Consider the following 21,458-nt stretch of genomic DNA (forward strand, 5'->3'; position numbering starts at 1 on the left):
ATATGGTTATTTATTAAGCACTGTGAATGTGCTCAGCCCTGTAATTTACACTGATGAAGCCTGTCCCATAGGACTTCTGTTCTTAGATAGTGCAGTTCAGGCATACAGAATTTAGCCCGCTGATTTACCATGTCAGAACAGATTTTCCCTCTTCCCTTGCCCTGTCAGGCTGTAGTTCTTTGTTATCTGGTAAAGGCAGCTTCTCTTCTCAATGAACCAGTCAGTGACATTGTCATCATCTGTGATGTTCCACAGTTCCCTGTAGACTCCAACACTGAACCAAAGCAGGGAGAGAAATACACATTATCCATATTATTACCCATAATTATGGTTCCATCTAAATAAATAGACACGATCCTGGAGAAGAAAATAAGAGTATGGCTGATCCTCGGGGAGTGCACTACTGAAAGAAGGCAGTGCCCCTGGAACAGTGAGGTCTGTATGGCACTTGTACTCATATCGCAGCTGAGGACCTATGTTTGGGGGAGTTTTCTTCACGCAGTTTTCAAAACAGGTCTATGCCCTAAGGGCAAAGCTTGCTCTCCAGATGGAAAATTGAGGTAAGAGGGCTTCAACTACAGACCAAACAGCCAAATGTCTTCACCAAAGCTACCCTGATTTATTTATTTTTACAAGGTTTTGATTCATTTTGTTTGAGTGAAATGGCTGCTATTTCTGCCTTTGCTCAGTTTGAACATGTTTTAATAGAGGATTAGTCTCCTCAGGCAGGTGCAAGGAAAGTGCTTACAGGATGCGACAGTGAAAAGAACCGGCCGGTAGGGAAAAAACCTCAACATGTTGTGGTATAATGAGCCCATTTAAACAGAAGTGCCTGTTTGACATTTACATTTCCCTGTCTCCTGTACAAGACCAGAACAATGTTCTGGAAATATAAAAGTGGTGGAAAATATTTGGCTTAAAAAAAAAAAAAAAGCCCTTTAATTTATTAAGCCTCCAGCCCTGACAGCTTGTCACAGGAAAAACTGGGTGCGATCCCTCCCTAGGGACAACTCTGTTCTCAGTTGTTTCACAGATCAGCTCTGGTGTCACTTTGGAGAAAAGACACCTGCTCCTTTCTCAGCCAGTGGTGAAACAACTAGCAGTACTTAAAAATTAACGAAAAAATAAAAGGAAGAAAAAAAAGAAAGTAAATTTGATGAAAATTAGAGACTGGGGATAGGAGAATTACAAGAGAGGGAAAAATTAATAAAGCCTATATTATTTACTTTAACTTTCTAAAGCCATGACTAATGCATAATTTAAATATGTTTAATTAATTAATCCAGTAAATGGATACCTAGCAATTTCAAGGAGCTAGCAAATAAGCTAAAATAGATTACATTATCAGAATAGGCAGAGAGCATGCCCAATAATATCTGAGCTAATTTGTCTGTTAAATAACACATCATTGCTCCATTTCAAATTCCTCCTTAAAACCTCTTTGCTCTGTTGCACCTGTGAATGGTAAGGCTTAAAATTTGCAAAAAATACTCCTTATCATCTTGGCAGATTTTGCCTCATTGTCTTCTATTTCATGCTATTTTTACTATCTTGAATTTACGCATAGCACAGGAATTTTTCCAGTCTGTTTAGAAGGACTTTAGCACAGTGTTCTTCTAGTAAGAACAAGGGCTTGTAGACAGCACACTAATACTACTAATAGATTAATAACAAGAAAGGCATTGAGTAGTTCATACTTTGGTTTAGTTCTTGAAAGTCACAGTCATAATTAAAGATATATTTTCTAGTTAGTTTTCAAAGAAAAATAAAGCATAATAGAGACTTTTCATCTCTATGATAAATATTACCTGTAATATTTTATATTTTTCACTGTCTTAACATTTTTTAGGAAATGGATGAATACTTACAAAAGAAAGAACAACAATGAAAATGAAAGAGTTGATATCTATATGAAAAAGAACCACAAACATTTAGATGGAACAAAAGCTGGTCTGGATGTCTGCCAAAACTCATATCCAACACGGACCTCTTTAGGCTCAGCTAAACTTGGTTTTGATGATGGAGAGAGGCACAGGGCAAGAAAGGAAAGAGTACAGCCACAGCAATGCAGTTTTGTGGCAGCAGAAGTGATGTAGACACTTGTAAAGTCACAGGTTGTGTTGTGGTGAGAACTATAGTGAATGAGAATGAAAGTGAGGAAGTCTCCATAAAGGTGCTTTTTAACCTGCTTATGAGCCAAAATGCAGTAAATTAATAATAAAATGACCAAGGAAAGTTTTACATCAAAACCCAGTGGAAAGCAGGAAAAGGAAGACTTCACAAAGAAATCTGGTCCAATCTGCCTCTCTCCCAGAAAGATTAAGATAAATTCAGAAATTATTTTGACCCTTCTATAAAGTCTTAAAACTTCTTAATATAACGCAGAACCAATCTTGGCCTAAATTCAAAAGGCCAATGTGTATTTTTCAATTGCTGACATCTGAATACCTCATTAGTATGCTGAAATTGTCACTCAAATGGCTGTTTTATTTGCCTAAGTGCTGATCTAATAGACCGAATGCAAGATTTGGCAGTATTGTTAAGGCACCCATGTTGGAAAACTGAGTGCTGACTTTGAATTATATGTGCCTGTATTTGCGTGGCTGTTCGGTGAAAACAAGCCTTCTTTCTATCCATCATGGCAACTCTCACATCAAAACCTGAGGTACTGTACACTACCAGCCCATCAGATGCTACACTGCATTCATGTTTTGTCTTTGGGTTTTGTTTGATGTTTTTTAAAACTGATTTTACAGGAAATCACCACACATTTTTTTCAATTTTAACTGTTTTTTTACAATTAAGGCTTCAGTTATTGAGTATAATAGCTGATGAGAGTTTGAAAGAAAAAGGGCAGAGAACAGCCCTGTATTTAGCAGTAGTGGGACCAGAAGCTTAAAGGTCCAGACAGGATTAACTAAGAAAGGAAGAGTTAAAGGTACCCTGAATGGCACCCTTGCTGATGACAAGTTGATGATGACTAATGAAAAGCTGTTAGATAGCCACCTTCCTTTGAACTCACATTCTAATATAGGAAACTATTTAAAAGGCAGATTTTTAGGTGAAAATCTTTCTCAAACACTGAATATGGAACTGACCAGTCTGGGTTTTTTTGGCTAGGTTGTGTCATTAAATATTGGAAGATATGTTGCAAATTAGAGATCCCAAGAATGCCACGGCAACAACACACAACAAAAACCTCGAGACCTCTTCTGTTATAAGAAACTTATCAGATATTACCAGAAAAAGTTGTTTGAAAATACAGATGACTTTGAATGTGTACTATCTCTTTAAAGTGAAAGTTAACTCATTTAGTTAATAAACAGTTTATCCTTGTAAGAGTTTAATAGTAGTGTGGGACAGCTTTGTGGAACAGAAGGAGCCTCCTTTTCTATAGCTTTCCTATTATTATCAACTGCAAGCACACATAAAAGGTGCTACATTTGCAAAGTATTATTATTCAAACCTATCAATGTCAAAATTCCTTTTTAGCTAATCTGCCCTCACAGCTTGAAACACACTGGCAGTTCTTGAAGTACTGGTGTTTCATCCAACAAGCCCTGGCATAATTCCAACAATGATTCTAGCCCTTAAAAGGCCTGGGACTTCAGTTAAGGCCAGTCAATCACACCGGACCGTGGCAGATCTGTGATGTGGGCAAACACCATGGAGAGGCTATGATGCTGCCCTCACACTCATTTAAAACTTACTTTGAAAAGTCTTGGATCAGGTTTACAGGGCAGTAATGGCAGTATAACTATTTTTTTAAGAAAAAACCCCAAAGTCATGGGGTTTTACTGTATAAAGATGTACAATGTGAAAGTGCCTTCAGAAAGTGAACATGTATTTGTCCACATGAACCACAATCACAGGGAATGCACAAAGATATATTTGAGTGTCCAAATGTGTGCAAGCAAAATCAGAAGGAAATGTTGAAAATGGACATGTTCTTCAATGAGATGTTTTTATTTTTTAAATTGATAGTGCCTATTACGTGCAAACTGTTTTGCATTTTTACAGTTAGCAAATGTCAATAAATCCATGGCATGTAAAAGGGCACTGCTACTATGGCAGTTATTGGAATTCTATACTTAGTCAAATATATGTAACTCTTAATTCAATAATCTTTAAAAGCAATACTCATTGTGGTTTACAGTATGACACCTGACCTTTTGTTAATGTCAAATACCATTTTACTTTAGCATGGAAAATTATTATATTTCTATAAATATAATCATTATTCTTGGAAAAAATGTATTAAAGAAATAGAATGGGAAACTGATCAGCTAATCAATTCACATGACAGTGGTTTTACGTATTATTGTTGACATTTCTGTGAGTACCCTAAACAGGCCCAGGGTATAAAAGAAAACAGCAACTGGAAGTCAAAATTCTGCCTGTAATACTGGCCAGTTAGCTGAGAGTAGATAAAAAACAAAATTCTGTTGTGCTGATTGGCAAGAGGAATTTAGCATTAAGTTGTTTTTCCAGTCAAGCTAGATAAAATCTCTGGCAATGGTTATATGATATGTGGTTTGGAACTTCTCTTAAAGGTAGCTAAGTTAAGTACAGTTTACAAAATACCTATTTAGTTGTGATAGATATCTCCAGTTCTGCCTTAAAAGCAAGCTAACAGCAGGGGAGATAAAGAATTCACTTCCACATCATTAGGAGATACAGAATTTTTTTTCTGCCCTAAGCAAATATAGTCGCCATTGAACGAAACGTATCAGTTAAGCTTAAATCTGCTGCTTGACCAGTGTATTCATGTACATTATCTATCAATATATGCTTTTCTTTTCATGTTGACAGGATAAATCTCATTGATTCATGTGGGCATTTGTGTTAGATGGAGAGTGTGGGTTAAAAAAGGACCCTGAAAATACATTTATTTTTTACTTATCTCTATATATGTATAATAGAAGAGATGCATTCCTACTGATCAACTGGATTGTACTGAACAATCTTGCACAGAGAAGCATATTGTCCTTTCTGTTGGGATAGACCAAGGCAGAATTTTGCACTGTGGAAGAAAACCAATGTACCTTCTTTTTGTTTATGATGTGCCTCCAATGCTACTGCATGTGCCAGAAAATTATTCTTTAAATAGCAGCCTTCTTCACCTTCCATACTTGGCATTGACATTGTTTTCTTTATGAGGTAAAGTGTAGAAAGATACAACACAGTCTTAGGGTGGCTTAACAAGAGAGTAGTGCCAGATTTAGACTTTGTTTATGACATAGTTCTTCTATGAATATGCAAGCAAAAATCAAAAGACTCTCCAGCTCGCAAAAAAGAATTAATTATGAAACCCCACAACAAACCTAATGAGAACTTTAACAATTCCTGATTCCAATATTATATTAGAGGGCAAAAGAGTAGCAGAGATGAATCAGTTGCGTTACTAATGTGTGAAATAATGGAGGCATCAGCTGCATTCATGACTATGGAGAACATGAGATTATTTTGTAATATTTATGTAGGCATTTCAGGTCCTCCAGCTTTCTGCATGTTATTTATAAGGAGACAGATGGGTTAAAAACTGGGAGTCAGAATATGGCTATTTGAAAGGGCCTTTCAGCTCCAGAAGTCTCTTCACTAAAGATAATAGAAGTCTCAACCACCTAGACAGTAATTTTTTAAAATGAACCACTGTCTAGAGAAGAGAGAATTTGCCAGAGACAGCATTTTACTACTGCTGTTACAGACTTTGCTAAATTTGGCCTGGACATTTCGCCCCTGGCCATTCGGTAATTGAAATGACCAATAGAAGCTATGGCCATAGCTTTGAAAAAAGCTGTGTTGCCTACTTGTAATTCATTGCTGGTTGCTTAGCTTCCCTTAAAAGTCAACTCCTCATTTACAGTTGATATAAGTCTTTCTGTAAAGGCTGGAGAAAAGGTAATGTGACTTATGAACCTGCTTTTCAGGACACAGACAAAAGTTGTCTTCAGGATCTCACTGAATTGGTTGGTGCTGTTTTCTATCACGGGAAGCTACTACCCCAGAGCTCTGACAGAGGAAGGAGGTCATGTGAGTGCTTTTCAATCCATTTCAGACAAAACGAGCTGGGTTAGCTCATACTCACCTTCAACAGTTCATTAAGCTTTCCCAGCTCATTTTGCCTGCAATGCAAAGGAATGCATGCACAAACTCCTCCACAAGCAGAGATGGGAGGATGGCAACTTCTGGCAGAGGAAGGCGACATATCACTGGGGCAAGAGCCATTTTCCATTGTTTGCTCAGGAATGTTTTTCCATGAAATCAAAGTCAAAGCAGACAGAACACTACCTTTTATGCAAGGCAAGCTGAAATTTAGCCCAATGAGGCTACTTGTAAAGACTGACACTTTCTGAAGAATCTTTCACAAAAATCAAGAGTTAACCGACAACCATTTTAAACAAGATCATGGAAAAACTGTTAACTTTAAAACCAAAAAGGGAATGTTTAATTCAAACTTACTTGCAACTTAGTATATGGATATGAAAGCAGGAAATCTGCCAGGTTTACTGACAGGTATCTTTGGAAGTAAATGCCTTAGAAAAAAGCTATGTATTTGATTACAGTAAGTCAATTAATGCAAATAAATAACAAATCCCAAGATTCAATGAAAAAGTCAACAAAATCTCTGACATTCTTTAAAAAAATGCACAGAAATATCTGAGAACTACGGGTCTATCCACTGAATGCTTTCAAAGACTGAACTACAAGAAGGAAGAAAAACTCAGAAAGTGCTCTGGGTAGATAAAGACAAGGAGTCCTGTGCATCCTTGACCACAGCTTAATAAACCAGTGGTGTCTGATGGTACAACAGAGGCTTCTGAGTCTTTGAACAGAACTGTACAAGCATTTAATTTCAAAATCAGGTTGAAAAATATTTGTTATTTCATAAGAATCTTAAGTGTACAGTTTTGTCCAACAGGCCACTAAAGCCTGTATTTAACTTTTAACAGATGAATCATTCCATACCCTCATAGCTCAAGTGAATTAAGTGCTTTAGCCTTGAGATTTCAGGGCCTATAAGTCCAATTATGAAACATCCTCAGACCCAAATATAGTATTTGCTGTCACACATAATACTGCTTCCCCACATAATAGCTAGCGTGTGTGGAACCAGGTCATTAGCCAGACATAACAGCTATGAACAATAAACCTAATGACAGTATGTAAAGGGCACTAATTTTAAGGTATAGTGATACGTAGTACACAAAGATCTTGCACACGTCATCTTTTTTCAGTTGCAAATTTATCTCTTTTAATGTGAGAGAATGAAGTATGGAAAGCGATAAGGAAGGGAATATGACACTGGAAGCCTAACTGGTTTAGCTTAAAATGCAGCAGCGCCTATTGCTTTGTTGAAGGAATGTAACCTGCTGGTGACAGCAATCATGACTTGACAGAGGATCAATCACAAGAGTTACAAGTGCTTTGCCCTTTTTCTGATATGTGACAGTTTTGGAAAACAGCATCCTAGATAATCCCTTGTGGAACAACTTTTTAGATTATCTCTAGTGACCCTAGTTTTCCTACACAAACATAAATGTGCTTCATATTATTAGCACCAGTTAGCATAATAGCCTTGGTAACAATGAGATGCAGAATAACTAAGGAGCTTTACTGTGCTTGGCTGTTACAAAAGGCACCTTGAACAAACAGAATAAAACAAAACCAAAAAATGTTTAAAGCTACCTGCAGCTGTGCTCTGCAACTCTAGTGGGAACAGTTTTACTGACTGTGAGGAGTTTGATTCAGTCCTTGCATTTCTTCTGCTTTCAACCAGTACAAATTTAATGAAATAGCCAGTTTAGTTTCCTTCCAAAATTCACACTTACATTAGTTTAAAATTGGAGTATGACAGCAATGAGCCACACTCTTTTTATTTGGCCGAGGTTCATCCTGTAACTACCTAAGTGGCTCCTGCATTAGCAAAATCTTCCATGCCCAATGACTAGAAGAAGATTTGAAAGATTAGGACATAAAAAGTTTTGAAAGGATTTGCCAAGTTTGACATTTGCACCTCTGTAACTAGCAAAGGACAAAGTTTAGCCCTTAATATTATTTTATCCTGGCAGCATTTTAATATACCCTGGTTTGATTTTGCATCAACTCCTAACTCGTTAACAGTTTTGAATATGGTTGTGACTTACCACTGGGGTCACTGAACAATGTTAGTTAAACATCCAGAGTGCGATATTTGATTACAGTTAAGCTTTTCTGAAATCCAAGAGGAATCCATGAAGAAAATACTAGAGATGGAATTTTTAAAGACTCTATATGGCTACAGACTCATATAGCTTATTAACGTATGTTTTAAGAATATTGATTCCAAAGAAGAAATGCACCCACATAGAGAGACCCAAGATAAAGGCTAATGTGTAAATTGCTTTCAAAACCATAGTTACTGTAATTACATGGAGCATTTTACAAGCAACTAGGGACTGCTTTGGATAGATGACTGAAATTTAATCAGTATCTGGCACAGATTGCCTTTCTTTCACACCTCGCATTTCTGAAGTACTATTCTAGGGAAACCTGCTAGAATTGAGAGCCTTTATTATCAGATTTGATCTCTATATACAGTTTCCAAAAGAGTGACTTTCCCAGATCTCACAGAAGATGTGATGCTGGGTCCTTTTTCTCAAGAGCATGTCTTTCTTTTCATTTTTGGGTAAAATTCATTCAGTTGTCCAGGGTCAGGTGTGTAATCACATAGAATATTATGTATGAAATGCAAAAAAATGTTAGCTTGCTAATGCCATCACCTGAGACTATAAGATAAAGGAAGCATGCACAGGACTTTGTAGCCAGAGGACAGAAACACTTGTGTTAAACCTTCTATAAAATACAACTTATTTCTTCTATAGGCTTTATTTTGTTATTTGTATTAGCTGTCAAGAAACTGTCAGTTAAGAAAAGGGTGCAAAAGGGAGCCCCAAATGATCTATGCCTTTTAAAGCAAGAAGGAAACAGAAAATAATTAGATATGGTAAATGTGAGAATCGATCTATCTGAAGAGTGTGCAGTTTACAAGCAAGAAATCAATCAGTTTACACCAAACAGATTAAAATCATGTATCATTATTTTTAATGGTTCAAGATGTAGAGGTCTGAAAGTCTAAATAGAATTATTGATGATTACTTTTATTAAAAACCTAAGTATTGGATGATATACAATGGCTGTTTAGATTGATTACTATATTATCTGCTTTGTAAAAAAATAATATCCTTGACTTGCTGTTCGTTGCTAAAATCCTCATTACTATGCCTAATATACCCTGTCCCTGGAGTTAGTTACAGCATTTCCATCTTTTGTACTGTAGTTTCCTTAAAGTTGGATTCTTAGAAATACTGGGACTATGCTGTGACATCTGAGTTCTGGAGATCAATTTATAGCTGTTAAAGATCATGAAGAATTGCCCATTAAAACAGTTACTATTTGACAAATAACAACATTTGTGTTTAGCCTGGATATTTATCAAGCATGCTGACAGCACACTTACTCCTGATGGCTGAATGAAGGTCTACATGAACAAACTTATTATGCCTGTTTTAAACCACCTGTCTTATTAAAAAAAAAAACAACGAACCAACCAAACAAAAACCCAGAAAACCCCACCCAAACCAAAAACCAAACAACAACCCAACATGCAAACTGCACTTTTACATATATTAAAATTGCACCTCTGATTTGATAGCACTGGGAAATGCCTATGTCAAGGTGTCATAGCCACAGGCCATACCACCAACAAACAGTAAAAACTGATATAAGAAAACCAATTTTCTCCTTCTTGAGAAATGTTTACATATCATTTTATTCTAAGACTAGGGATCTGGTGAATCATACATATGCATATTGTATTTAGGCATACAAAAGCTCAAGCAGATCATGACTGCATTTCCTCAGATATTGGGATATGCTACTGAAGTCAATGGGAACACTGACCTCCTTAGCTTTTCAGAGGTTGGAAACTGATTCACAGAACACCTCATATTTAAAAAGTTCTAAATTAAAATTATCTTTGAACTATTTCTTAATTATCTGCTAGGAAAAAACACATTTTTTAAAGCAAAACATTTTGACAAAATGAAAATGTTTCATTTTAATTTTGTGTTGTATAAGATTGTTATCAAAACCATGTAAGCAAAAATAATTTCTATTTAAAGGTTTGTTCTGAAAGCACCATCACTTTACCAATTTCCCTCCTCGTTCTGTTTCCAAAGAAAACATTGGTTAAATTGACACCATTTTGTGGAATTTATCAGCACTGCCGGAATTGCATTCTATGAAAGAAGATGGTTTCATCAAAGCTGTCCCAAGCAGCTTAGTTATCGAAACCACGGGGGAAAAAAGCAAGCTTTACATAGGTCCTAGTTACAAAGAGTATACTCTTTGCTAGTAAGGGATCAGCATAACTAAAACAAAGAGGTATGGATAAGACAAAAGTTTCTAAGGAAAGCTTTGTGGCTCATCATTCTACTTAATTTCTCTGAGAATTATCTAAGAGTTGTTAAACTTTGTGGATTTTGGTTCAAATTAAACACAGTATATGACTATTTCATTTCCTTTTACTGTTCAAACCACTGCAGATACAGCATTTATTTTAACAGCAAATTATGAATTTGGGTCCTGTATTTTATTTTATATCTATATGTATATCTATACCTATATCTATATCTATATCTATCTATCTATCTATGTATTCTGCATGCAGTATCTACTCTGGTTCTTCAAAATCCAAGGAACTTATTTCAAAAAGGAATGAATAATAGGAATACTATTTTCTTCCATTAATAATTATATTGTGTTTATAGAGCATTTAGTTTTCAAAGCTATATACAAATATTAACCAAACAATCATCACAACATTCTTGTGTGTCAGATTTTATACATAAAGAAATGAGAAAAAAAGAAGAAATATGAAATACAGTGCCTAGCACTTTAGTCCTATAACTAGGGTTTCAAGCTACTAAAGTAATGCAAATAACAATAATGGTATGGGAGCTACCTTTCAAGTTTGAGTGTCTAACTGGCTTGATTTTCATAGGTTTAGACTTCTGAGCACTCACAACTCGCTTTGAAGTCGATTGAAAATGTGAGTGTCAGCACACATTAAAATCAGACCGCTAATTTAGATGCTTAAACATGAAATTTAAATTCACAACCTTAAGTTTGGAAAAATCCACCTGGGTGACTTTTCCAAAGGTACCTTAAAAACTAGTGCCAAAACTAGGAGATTCTTCATTTCCAACACCTTGTCTTCACAAAGATTCCAGCACAGACACCATGGGCTAAACAAATCACTTACAAAATTATAGATCTATGCAGCTAAAGTGAGTTGGTGTGGGCAGGGACTATTGCACACTATCATCATTCAAAGATTTGTATGAGATACTGCAAGAAAAAAAGAAACATCCCTTCCTGCCAGGGCAGCCTAGTTGCTGATACAACACTGTTTCAGAGAGAGGACTGCGAAGGAGTCTGGTCATTTTGCATAAACTTCTCCTCTTACCCACTTGAATATTACCTCCTACCATGTTACAGAGAAAGCCCTCACAAAACTGGCTGGAACTGCTGTGTTACTGCCTACAAAACTCCTATGGTTTAGCTTTCTTTACACTTCTAAGAAGTTATGCACCAGATTGTCCTGTCCAGTCTTCTAAGGTCACTTCCTCAGCTTCAGTGGAGCATAAGGAATTTTTCTTTCTGTGTACATAAGACTCAATTCTGGTTGTTACTGTGCAGATATTGAGAGAAGAGAGACTATGAAGAGCATCTTCCTCATCATCTGACAGTCACAGGAGATGGTCACTGTACAGAAAGGGTGTTCCTTGATCTGTATGACTTCCTAGCTTTAATGAGTTGGCCAAAGTTCCCTTTTATGTTATGTCTGCAGCAAGACCCAAGAAGTAATGACTTGGACACACTATGACTCCTTAAAATTGAAATAAGGATCAGAGCTGGTGAATTCTACCACTCAATAGAAGTTAGTTTGTAGTGTGAATTGTCAGGCACCGAGAACCTAACATGTCATGCATATGTCATGTATATTAATTCAGGCTCATTCTAGCTTGGTCCTGTGGTCTGAATGCCCATGACTGGTCAAATCCCATCAGTGGCACTCCTACAAAACACATCCTCTAGCTCAGTGATATTCAGAAGGAGCAAGGCTATTTTTGGATGTGGACCAGTGCTCAGTGCTTTGGAAGGACACGGAGATTTCCTTCAAGAGCGCACTCCTAATTTATCTGCAGCCTCCTGGAGGTACACCCTCCATGCACTCCTGTGTTGGTTCTGTAGCTTGGTACTTCCAAGATCAGCACACGTTAGGAATCTGCCTACAGTGGAACTCCGCAAGGTGGGCACTACTCAAACAACTCGAGCCTATAAACCTATGAAGCAGAGGCAAGGTAGAAGCTGGGAGTTACAGTAAGCTAAGCCTGGTAATTACAAAAAGTTGTCCGATCCTTTTAAGGATCAGGAAAAGATACTACAATCTCACTTGCTAAAGCCCCATCTGAAAGTCCTGCTCATACCCAACTGACCTTGAAAGAATGAAATAATGCACTAATGTTATAGAAGTACTAAAACCGCATAAAATCCACACAGTAAATAAGGAAGGTTTACCATGGTTCTGTGTGTTTTCCTTCCATTACATTTTGTGAGAGAATGAGGCATATGAACATCAGAAAATAGTCATCTTAAATTGTGATGCTTGCAGCTTTAATTACGAGCAACCCCAAGTCTATATGTGTACAGAAGAGAGATCACCTACATGTTATTTGCAAACCATTGGGTGTAAGTTTATAGTGGTAACAGGCAAGTCTAATTTTCTTTCATACTTAGGATTTAATAGGTACAGAATGCTGCCCAAGGGAAAAAAAATGAACAAGTAGTAACTTGATATTTATTCTACACAGACGTGAAGAAAGCTTAAAGAAATACACAATGTCTGAAACATTGACATGTATAACTATTTTAATTGTAATGTTGATTTTCTAATAGACTTCTCTGCTATGGTACAGGTTGAAATAGTTGCAACACTTTCCAGCCAAAAAAATCCCAACCCAAAACCAACCCCCAAACTCAAAAAACACCACAAAAAAAAACCCTCACCCACAACTGTTTGGAAAAGCTTATGGTGGAATCATAAAAATTGCACCGAGCTTGTACAGTCTGAAGAGGAGAATACAGTATTACCATTTTGTATAAATGATGCTGTCTTTCCTAGTTCAAATTATTTTGTAAATATGGACTCCTTCTGTTTCTGATATTTTTCATCTATCCTGGAGAATATTACTGAAGGATCCTCAGATATTTTCAAGCACAGAGATCCACAGCCCTGCCATTTTGACTGCAGGCAGTGACCAGGAATATGGTGTAATGAACAGGGCAGTAGCAGAAATCTTTTTAGACCTCCTGGCAAATCCATGTCTGCAGGAACAGAAACATTCCTGCAATGTAAGTGCTGTTGATATATTTCCTTTTTTGCAGATAGAAGTGGAGGCATAGCCAATGTAAGTGGTTTACCCAAGAATACGTGGAAAGTTTGTGGCAGAACGAATACATGGAGTGCAAGTTTATCCTTGCTCTTAGTTCACGCTCACTTGCATCTATATCTCCTGACACTAGACCCTGAAAGCCTGACTCATCACAGATTCTTTGGCATGCATATGTTAGTCTATATGAAACATATAGGCCATTATTTTATATTATCTATTTTTACAGTGAATAATTTTCATTTCATTTATATGTATATTCATATCAAATGTGTTTGGTGCTTCAGTTCCTATTTTAACACAAGAATTGTCATTTGTGTTGCATTTTAAGCCAAATTAAATTATAAAAATACTCAGTTGTGTAACTATCAACAGCAAAGTATTTCTTATAACGAAGACAAACAACGAGTACATTGGAAAAAAAATTGTGAATCTCATTTCTGATCCTAATGAAGCCAGTAACCCATTATACCAAGGTTAATTTGTTGACTCATGGTTTCCACTTATCCAATGATATACTGAATCATATGAACAAACCTCTACATCTAATCAGGTTTTTTTATTGAATCCTGACCTTTTATACACCTTCTTCTTGATTATGAATGACAGTGACCTTTACCTAATTTAAAACACACATACCAATGCAAAAATATGCAAAGTACACATGTAAATTCTGAATTAAGATGAAGATGTGCATAATCTTCTGGGGAGAAATTGCTTTAGAGAGAGATGTTTATATTAGGGCCAATTGAGGGTATGTGGGGAGAAAAAGTGAATTAGCCAGAACTCAGATGGGTTTGGAGGAACAGCTGCAGAGATACTGAAGTCTGTTTAGATTTTCTCAGCTTCCATTTAGAATCCTGAAATGTCAATATAAATATCAATTTTTATTATGCTATTCAGCATTTTACGACATTCATGAAATGATCAAAATGCAATAAAGTCCGATAAAATACCTCTTCACCTAAAATTTGGCAAACTGTACCTCTGTATTCCATTTATGTTTCACTCAAAATACATAATATTCATTTTGTATAACACAAAAGCTGGGCCAAATTCACAACGTTATAAAAGCTGGCTGGTTCACTTTGCTATTTATCTCATTTAAAGAGGGATGGTATGAGCATCATCTGGAGATGGTGTTTTTAGTTCATGATATAATTAGGAACTGCTGTAAATACTGAAAAATAAATAAACAAATATCAGAGGAGTGACTCCTGGGGAGAAAGAACTCCCTAACTTTTCTTTTGCTTTTTTCTGTTCACTGCTAATGGGTCTGCATTGAAATTACTGAAGATGAACCCAGCCATGGGCACAGTCTGAACTGCTGTGTAATCCTATAATCCACTCTCTTTTCACAAGTCATTCCTTCCTCTGAGTTGCTGTGAACCTAAGTTGTAGATCAGTGGCTTTGCTCTAGCCTCTCTCTTTAAAAAATATAAAAATAATCAAAAGTAAATTAAAAAAAAATATATATATACAGAAAAATTGCAAAACTCGGGGTAAAGACTGTCAAAGCAAAAATCTAACAAACACATTCCTCTGAGAGACTCCAACCGAACAGTACCTGGCATCAGCATGTACTTTGATGATTAACAACAGGGGGTTGTCAGACTGCTATTTCTGAAATAAACAGATTTATCCTGACAGATAATCAGCAGTTTGCACTACCAAATACATGTTATCATCCACTACTGACATCATTACATTAAAAGCACACTTAGTATAATCTTTTGTAGGAAATTAAACTGGTTTTATGATACACATTTGGTGGATTTTTGGGGGGGATAAAGGGAAGCACAGGGGAGAGACTAGAACGCTAAAGAAAAGATACATGCCAAACAAGACAGGGAAGATCCCCAGAAGTGCCATGCTGTGTTTCGTTTTTCACAATCTATTAATGTAATTACTAAATAAATTAAAACCAAATGTTCTGACTGTAAACCATGTCTTGTACTTTTAAGCAGCCTTTCCTAATGTCCTTTGCTGTCTCTCATATTACCTCAATAGTCTTCTGGGTCTGTCTGTCTGCCCATCCTGCCTGCTCCACACTAGCCAAATAACACACATTTGCAAAACACTTCTGATCTTGTCATTGACAGACATATTTTTGAGACTGGTTGGTGGCCTTTGGGAGACCAATGATATTGAGCATCGCCTGCATAATTTTCTGGCAAGCTCAACATTTACCTTTAACTTTCAGGCATCTCTCTGTGGACCTCCTGCCCATGAAAAAGGAGACACCAGGTTATGCATAACTCACTGGACAGGAAGTGCAGAAGCTACCGGAACTATGGAAAAGTTTGGTGCAGACCACTTCCATGACCTGCAGGAAATGTGGCACAAGGTCACTTACACATGAGGTCCCTGTGGGACTGCCCTTCTGAGCAGCCTGCTCACTCAGCTGCCTGTTTCTGCTGTGATCAAGCACATATGAACAATGAAGTGATAGAAAGAAAAATGTAATATACTTCCCCTATCTCCTCCAAGTGAACCATTCTCGTCTCAGTTGTAAAGGTGATGGGAATTATATATCCTTGGGTTTCCTGGAGCAAATTTTGAAATTTCTTTCCTTTTTTAAATTTTAGGTTGTCATTTAACATTATACTGTTACTGTTCTGTGAAGTCACCTAACTCAGCTAGTGCAAAGACCAGGTAACAAAAATTGCATGGGGGCTCTTAAAGGAATTTAGCAAGTATTTCATTCTCTTCCTCAGAGTGCAGTTTCTAAGCCATAGACTATTCTGTAGGGACAAATCAGATATCAAAGTCCTGGCTCCAGTGGCCTGTTGTGACTAGCTTTAATTTCTCCAGAGACAGAACCTGCATCCCTCTTTCAGTCTTCTGTCTCACATGGGATGCATTTTGTCTCTTCTGCCTTCCTCCTTCATAACTTGGTAGGAAGAGAAGTAAGAAACAGTGGTTAGTTATTGAGGGATTTTCATCCATCCATACTCATGCATTTTCACATAACATCCCCCCCTAAGGTTAAAAAAAACCCTAAGTCTTCCCAACCAAACTTGCAGAATTAAAACAATGGGAGGGATAAAGTCCCTTACATGACAAATGTAACCTTTAAATAAAGAAATGGCAGCTTCACACAGGCTTTAAATACACCTTAATTCCTATAAACCCTTTGTCTTTTATAAAATCTAATACTTGAGAAATGCATATGTATTGGTTAAGCATCTCTTACCCTCCTTTTCCCCTTTATTCCTCTCCCTGACATTCCAGTTGCAGTTGTTAAAACTAATGCAGAATTTGGCCACTGTTCTTTTGCCTCAAGTACGCTGGACAAAACCTCAGCATCTGATACTCTGATGTGGAATGGAGAAATAAATGGTAATCTAACCAAGTGATTTCAGTGGTTTATTTTATTTTTATCTCTAGAAGTGATGAATTTCTACTGATCCACATTCTACATATTTCTTGTACTTACTGATGTTTGAGGTTGCTTAGACTTTTATTTGTATTGGATATTTTGTGTCCAAAGGTCAAATGAGCATTGCTTTTGAGTCAGATGCCTACTGGCTGCATTTCTAATAGTTAATCTTTTCACACTGAGAGAAAGAAAAAAGTGGGAGACAGTTCAAGCTATCCCAAATAAACAGACAGAAGTAAAGCAACAATTACTTTTCCTGTGTGGACTGCTCTTGCTCATTTCTCCGCAAGAGATAACACTCCCTGACATAACGTCAGATAACCATGTTCAATGTTTCAGAGACTTGCCATTTAAAGATTCATTTCCACTCCACTTATTTTCCTTTTATCTGCCCCTTTTTTGGTGCATTTCAGCTGTGAAACTTTTCATGTAGACTCCCCAGAACAGGTACTGGGGATAGAGGAAACAAAAGGGTCCAGTTTGACTTAAAACACCTCTAGAAATTATAAAGGGAGTACAATAAGACAGAAAAATGAAAGGTTCTCATGAGAATAGTTGTTTGCATAAAATTCTCAGCTGTTACTAAAGCTTCAGTGCAGTTCCTGGGGAAGATGAATATATAAAGCCTCAGGTTAATTTCAGTCATTACCAAGCATTTTACATCTGCTGAAGAAATCCAAACATATAAAAGGATGTCAATCTAAACCTTTAGACCAAAATAAATAAATAAATAAATAAATATGTAGATAAATAAATAAATAAATAGCCACTTCAAAGGCTGTCAGTAGGCAAGTTACGGATCTGATTCAGCTTTTAACCCCTAGAGGTATAAGCATGTTTTATCTGCAAAAGAAATGCAATGTCTGTAGTCTGCAATGTTACATTTTAATCTACAATACAAGGCAATGATAAAAAAGGAGAATAAGATATAACTGTGTACATAATTTGATGAGAAGCTGTGGGAGACATATTCTTTCTATGCAATTATAGAAAATACTAATGACAAATCATTGACAGAGGACTTTGTTGACAATTAGATTTCCTGTTCATAGCTGTACATTTTCTCAAAGGCTTTACCACTTACTTTCTAGGATTCCCAAATTTTCTTCCTTCTCTAAAGTATTTTTAAGGTGTAGTTCAGCAAATGTACCTGCTTAGAGCTGAGAACAACTAAGGCCTTTAAGAAGTCGGATGGAACTTATTAACAATCTCTATAGCATCCTTTTAAGATGATAATTTATCTTTTTAAGTGTCTTCTGTAAAATCAGCAGAAAAGAGCCTGATGGGGGTAAGAGCCCTGCATTATATAGAGCCACAAGGTTTACTGCATCCTATAGATTCTGCTGCAAGGCACACTACAGCAAAGTATCAGGTAACTTATCTTGAAGAGATGTTTGACCGAGTTACTATAGCAATGGCAAGTTTGCAGAGGCAGAGGAAGAAACCACACCAGCAGAAAAAAGGAACTGGCCCTTAAAAGACACTGACAATCTTGTTTAAAAAATTGTATAGCATAAACTAGCCTGAAATGAAATGCAAAAGTTCGCTCCTTTGAGACTTTACTGAAACTATATTCAGAGGTCTCAATATTATCAATACCTGATTTCTTCTGTTTTATTTCAGTGTGTCAAGGATTTAAACAGAGTTACATCAGGTAAACCTGGTGAACCTACAAGGAGAATTGTGTACATAATTTGGAAGTAACTGTATGGAATGCTACTGGTGACTCACTAAGGAGCACTTTTGCCTCTGTAAGACATTGGTCGTTGGGTAAAAGGTAGAAAGGAAGCAGGAAATAACTGTCTGCTGCAACAATATGTTAATCAACTTACAAAAAAATCTTCCTTGGAAAGGTCTTTTTCTCCCTTTTTCATATCTCCAGTGGTGAGTCATCTAATCACATCTCTGTATATTGCTAAACTCCACAGGGATCACCTTTACTTCCCAACTTTATCCTGACCAGTGATTCAGTCAGACAAAAGATCCTTAATGTCTTTCTTTAAGTTCAGCTGTTTTCTCTAAAATCCATTCCCCACCTCTTTTACAAAATGAAGGAAGTCTTTTTGAGAAATGCTTTCTCTCCACCTTTTTTTTTTTTTTTTCCTCTCCTTTCGTTTCTCTGGAGGAGGAAGGATGCCTGCACCAACTCTTTCTTCACTATAAATCAAAATTGCTTTTTGTGGAGCAAGTTGCTGGGAAGAATATACTTCTTTTTCCCTGTATAAAAAGTATTCTAAAATTTAAAACTCATAGATCAAACATACATGCTTGTTCTTCCTAAGTAACATTAATTTACTCAAAAAACTCTGCACTTGAAAGAGTTAATAAAAATTCTAATTACAGGATAAGAAAGAAAGGTCAGACTCCACTTACATCATTCTGAAGGGCTTTTATTACACACTGCTATAAAACATATTTCTTTTTTCAGTTGCCATCCTCACAGGGTAACCTGCATACCAATAGGATCTCCAAAATGCCATGAAGCAAAAGATATTTATCTGCTAAATTCTATGTACAGTATCCTAACAAATGCCAGAGAAAGAAAGATTGCCCTCTGCACAGTAATACTTGTGTAGATGTCTTCTTTATGCTAACGATGACAAGGTTCTCTAGGTTTGTACTGTATTCCAAAATCAGAATGCATTTTTTTCAAAAAGCAGACTGTATATCAATAAAGAAGATGCACATTTTAGGCACTGAAATACTTAATATAGTGAGCAAGTACACTTTCCTGAAGCATGCTAACTAAAAATATCTAAACCAGAAAGGTAAAATTGATAATGTATGCCTCAAGTGTTCTTTTAGAAATGAGACAGGATATGTTTTGGAGCATCTAAGCCTCTCTCTCTGTCCCGGCTGGTCAACTAGATTTTCATTTTAAACTCTGTCTAAACCTTCACAGAACTGTTATTTGTTTAACTTGAATGTGTTAGATAGTAAGTCTATACAAAAGCAGAGTGGCTCCAAGTCCAATAATTGTAATGTCTTAAGTCTAGCTGTGCAAGACAACAAACAAGAACTTTACTGTGGGACAACAGTAAGTCAGAATAATTCTAATTTTTTCAATATATTAGTCTTCATACTTGTTATTTGTGATTTAACACATCCAAAGTTGTTTTTATAGTTAATCATTTGCATCCCTAAATTCTGACAACAAATTCGAAGAAATATACATATAAATGCGAGATTTACTGTCTGCTTTCATAAAACCAGTGTGTGCTGTCAGAAACATTAGTTCAATATTTCACGTGATGTATGCTCAGAGTTAGTATGTAACCAATGAAGAAGTGCCTTACTTCCCTTTTCTTAAGGAATTTTTTGAGAATCACATTCACATAGTTGTTTCTGAGTTGCACTTTGTTTGCAGAGCAAGCACTGCCTGTCCAACCTTTCTAAACAAAAAATATTAACAGAAAACTGTGAGGGTTCCATTTCACCACTTCTGCTGGCAATTCTATTAACTATATGTTTATCTTGTGGTCTGAATTTATGGCAGGCCCATTTGCAGCGAGGCCTGGAGTTTTCTTGTTTACAACACTGCAAAGTAAAAGGTGACCTTTTTATTTTTGTTAAAAACCTTTCAACAGTTTGTTCTGCTCCAAAGATAGCACCTTAATAAAGTTTCAGGCCAGCAAACTCTCTCGATACTGTTTTCCTTTGGGGGGGTACAGAGCACTGCATTAACTTACATAGACATTAGAAATCATTTTTAAGAGAAAATACAAGCTTGGCTGAAGATTACATTTGCAGATTAGAAAGCTGCTGTGCTAAGACCCTACCTGCCATTGTGAAAAGGAAAACCGTTGTGGGGGTGGGAGGGGGGGGGGAGGATATTATACATTGCTGGGAAAATAAACAGTAAAACAGCCATTTAAAACAGTTGCACCTATACACACACAAGTAACAAACGCATCAGGCACCTGGCGCAGTTCGCAGTTCTATTAGGACCTAATTCTCACAACAATATGCATCGTTATAGTGGGATCTGATAATGAGCAAAAACTGGAGGCATTACATGTCTTTAGAAGAATCAGACTTCCTACCTTTTTAAGACTGACAGAAGGTAAGTCCCCCTCTAAAGAAAGTTGTAAGTAAAACCAGGCAGCAGTTGCAGTAAATTGAGTCCTTTCAGTCACTGTATACATGCAGCAGTTCTGCAATAAGGGAAAAATATAATGGGAGGAGCAGCTGTGAACGAGTGACCTCCTGAAGCTGAGTTCTCTTTGTGAATCAAGCACTGGGAGCCAGTGCCTCTGATTTGCATGGATTATCTCCACTTGAACAGATACATTTAAATTAACTGGCACAGTGGCACAGGGATAAAAAAAAAAAAAAAAAGAAAAAAAAAAGAGTGAGTGAGTGAAGGAGAGACGGGAGCGGAGGAGAGCGAGGAAGGAGAGAGGAGATGGGGCGCTCGGCTGGGTACGCTGGTTCAGGCAGAGCCGTGTCTCGGAAGAGCTACAGCTCCCTCTTCATGTCACAGTTGTAAGATGAGGAAAGCTGTCATTATGGTCGAGTTAAAAACAGATTCCACCCCCCACCCCCACCCCCACCCCCCCTCCGGCTCCCTCCAGCTTCTG

General features: G+C 36.8%; 1 protein-coding gene across 1 annotated transcript in view; it reads right to left on the bottom strand.

Annotated features, from left to right (window-relative positions):
• Positions 1-21,029, bottom strand: part of ADGRL2 (adhesion G protein-coupled receptor L2) — a 394,069-nt gene extending 373,040 nt beyond the window's left edge. Inside the window, exon 1 of the mRNA XM_027802672.2 lies at positions 20,922-21,029. The gene's annotated coding sequence lies outside the window, so the exon portion shown is untranslated. The remainder of the gene's footprint in view (positions 1-20,921) is intronic.
• Positions 21,030-21,458: the final 429 nt, after the last annotated feature.

The sequence above is a fragment of the Falco cherrug genome, chromosome 12 (genome assembly GCF_023634085.1).
Source record: "Falco cherrug isolate bFalChe1 chromosome 12, bFalChe1.pri, whole genome shotgun sequence".
Classification (NCBI taxonomy): Eukaryota; Metazoa; Chordata; class Aves; order Falconiformes; family Falconidae; genus Falco; species Falco cherrug.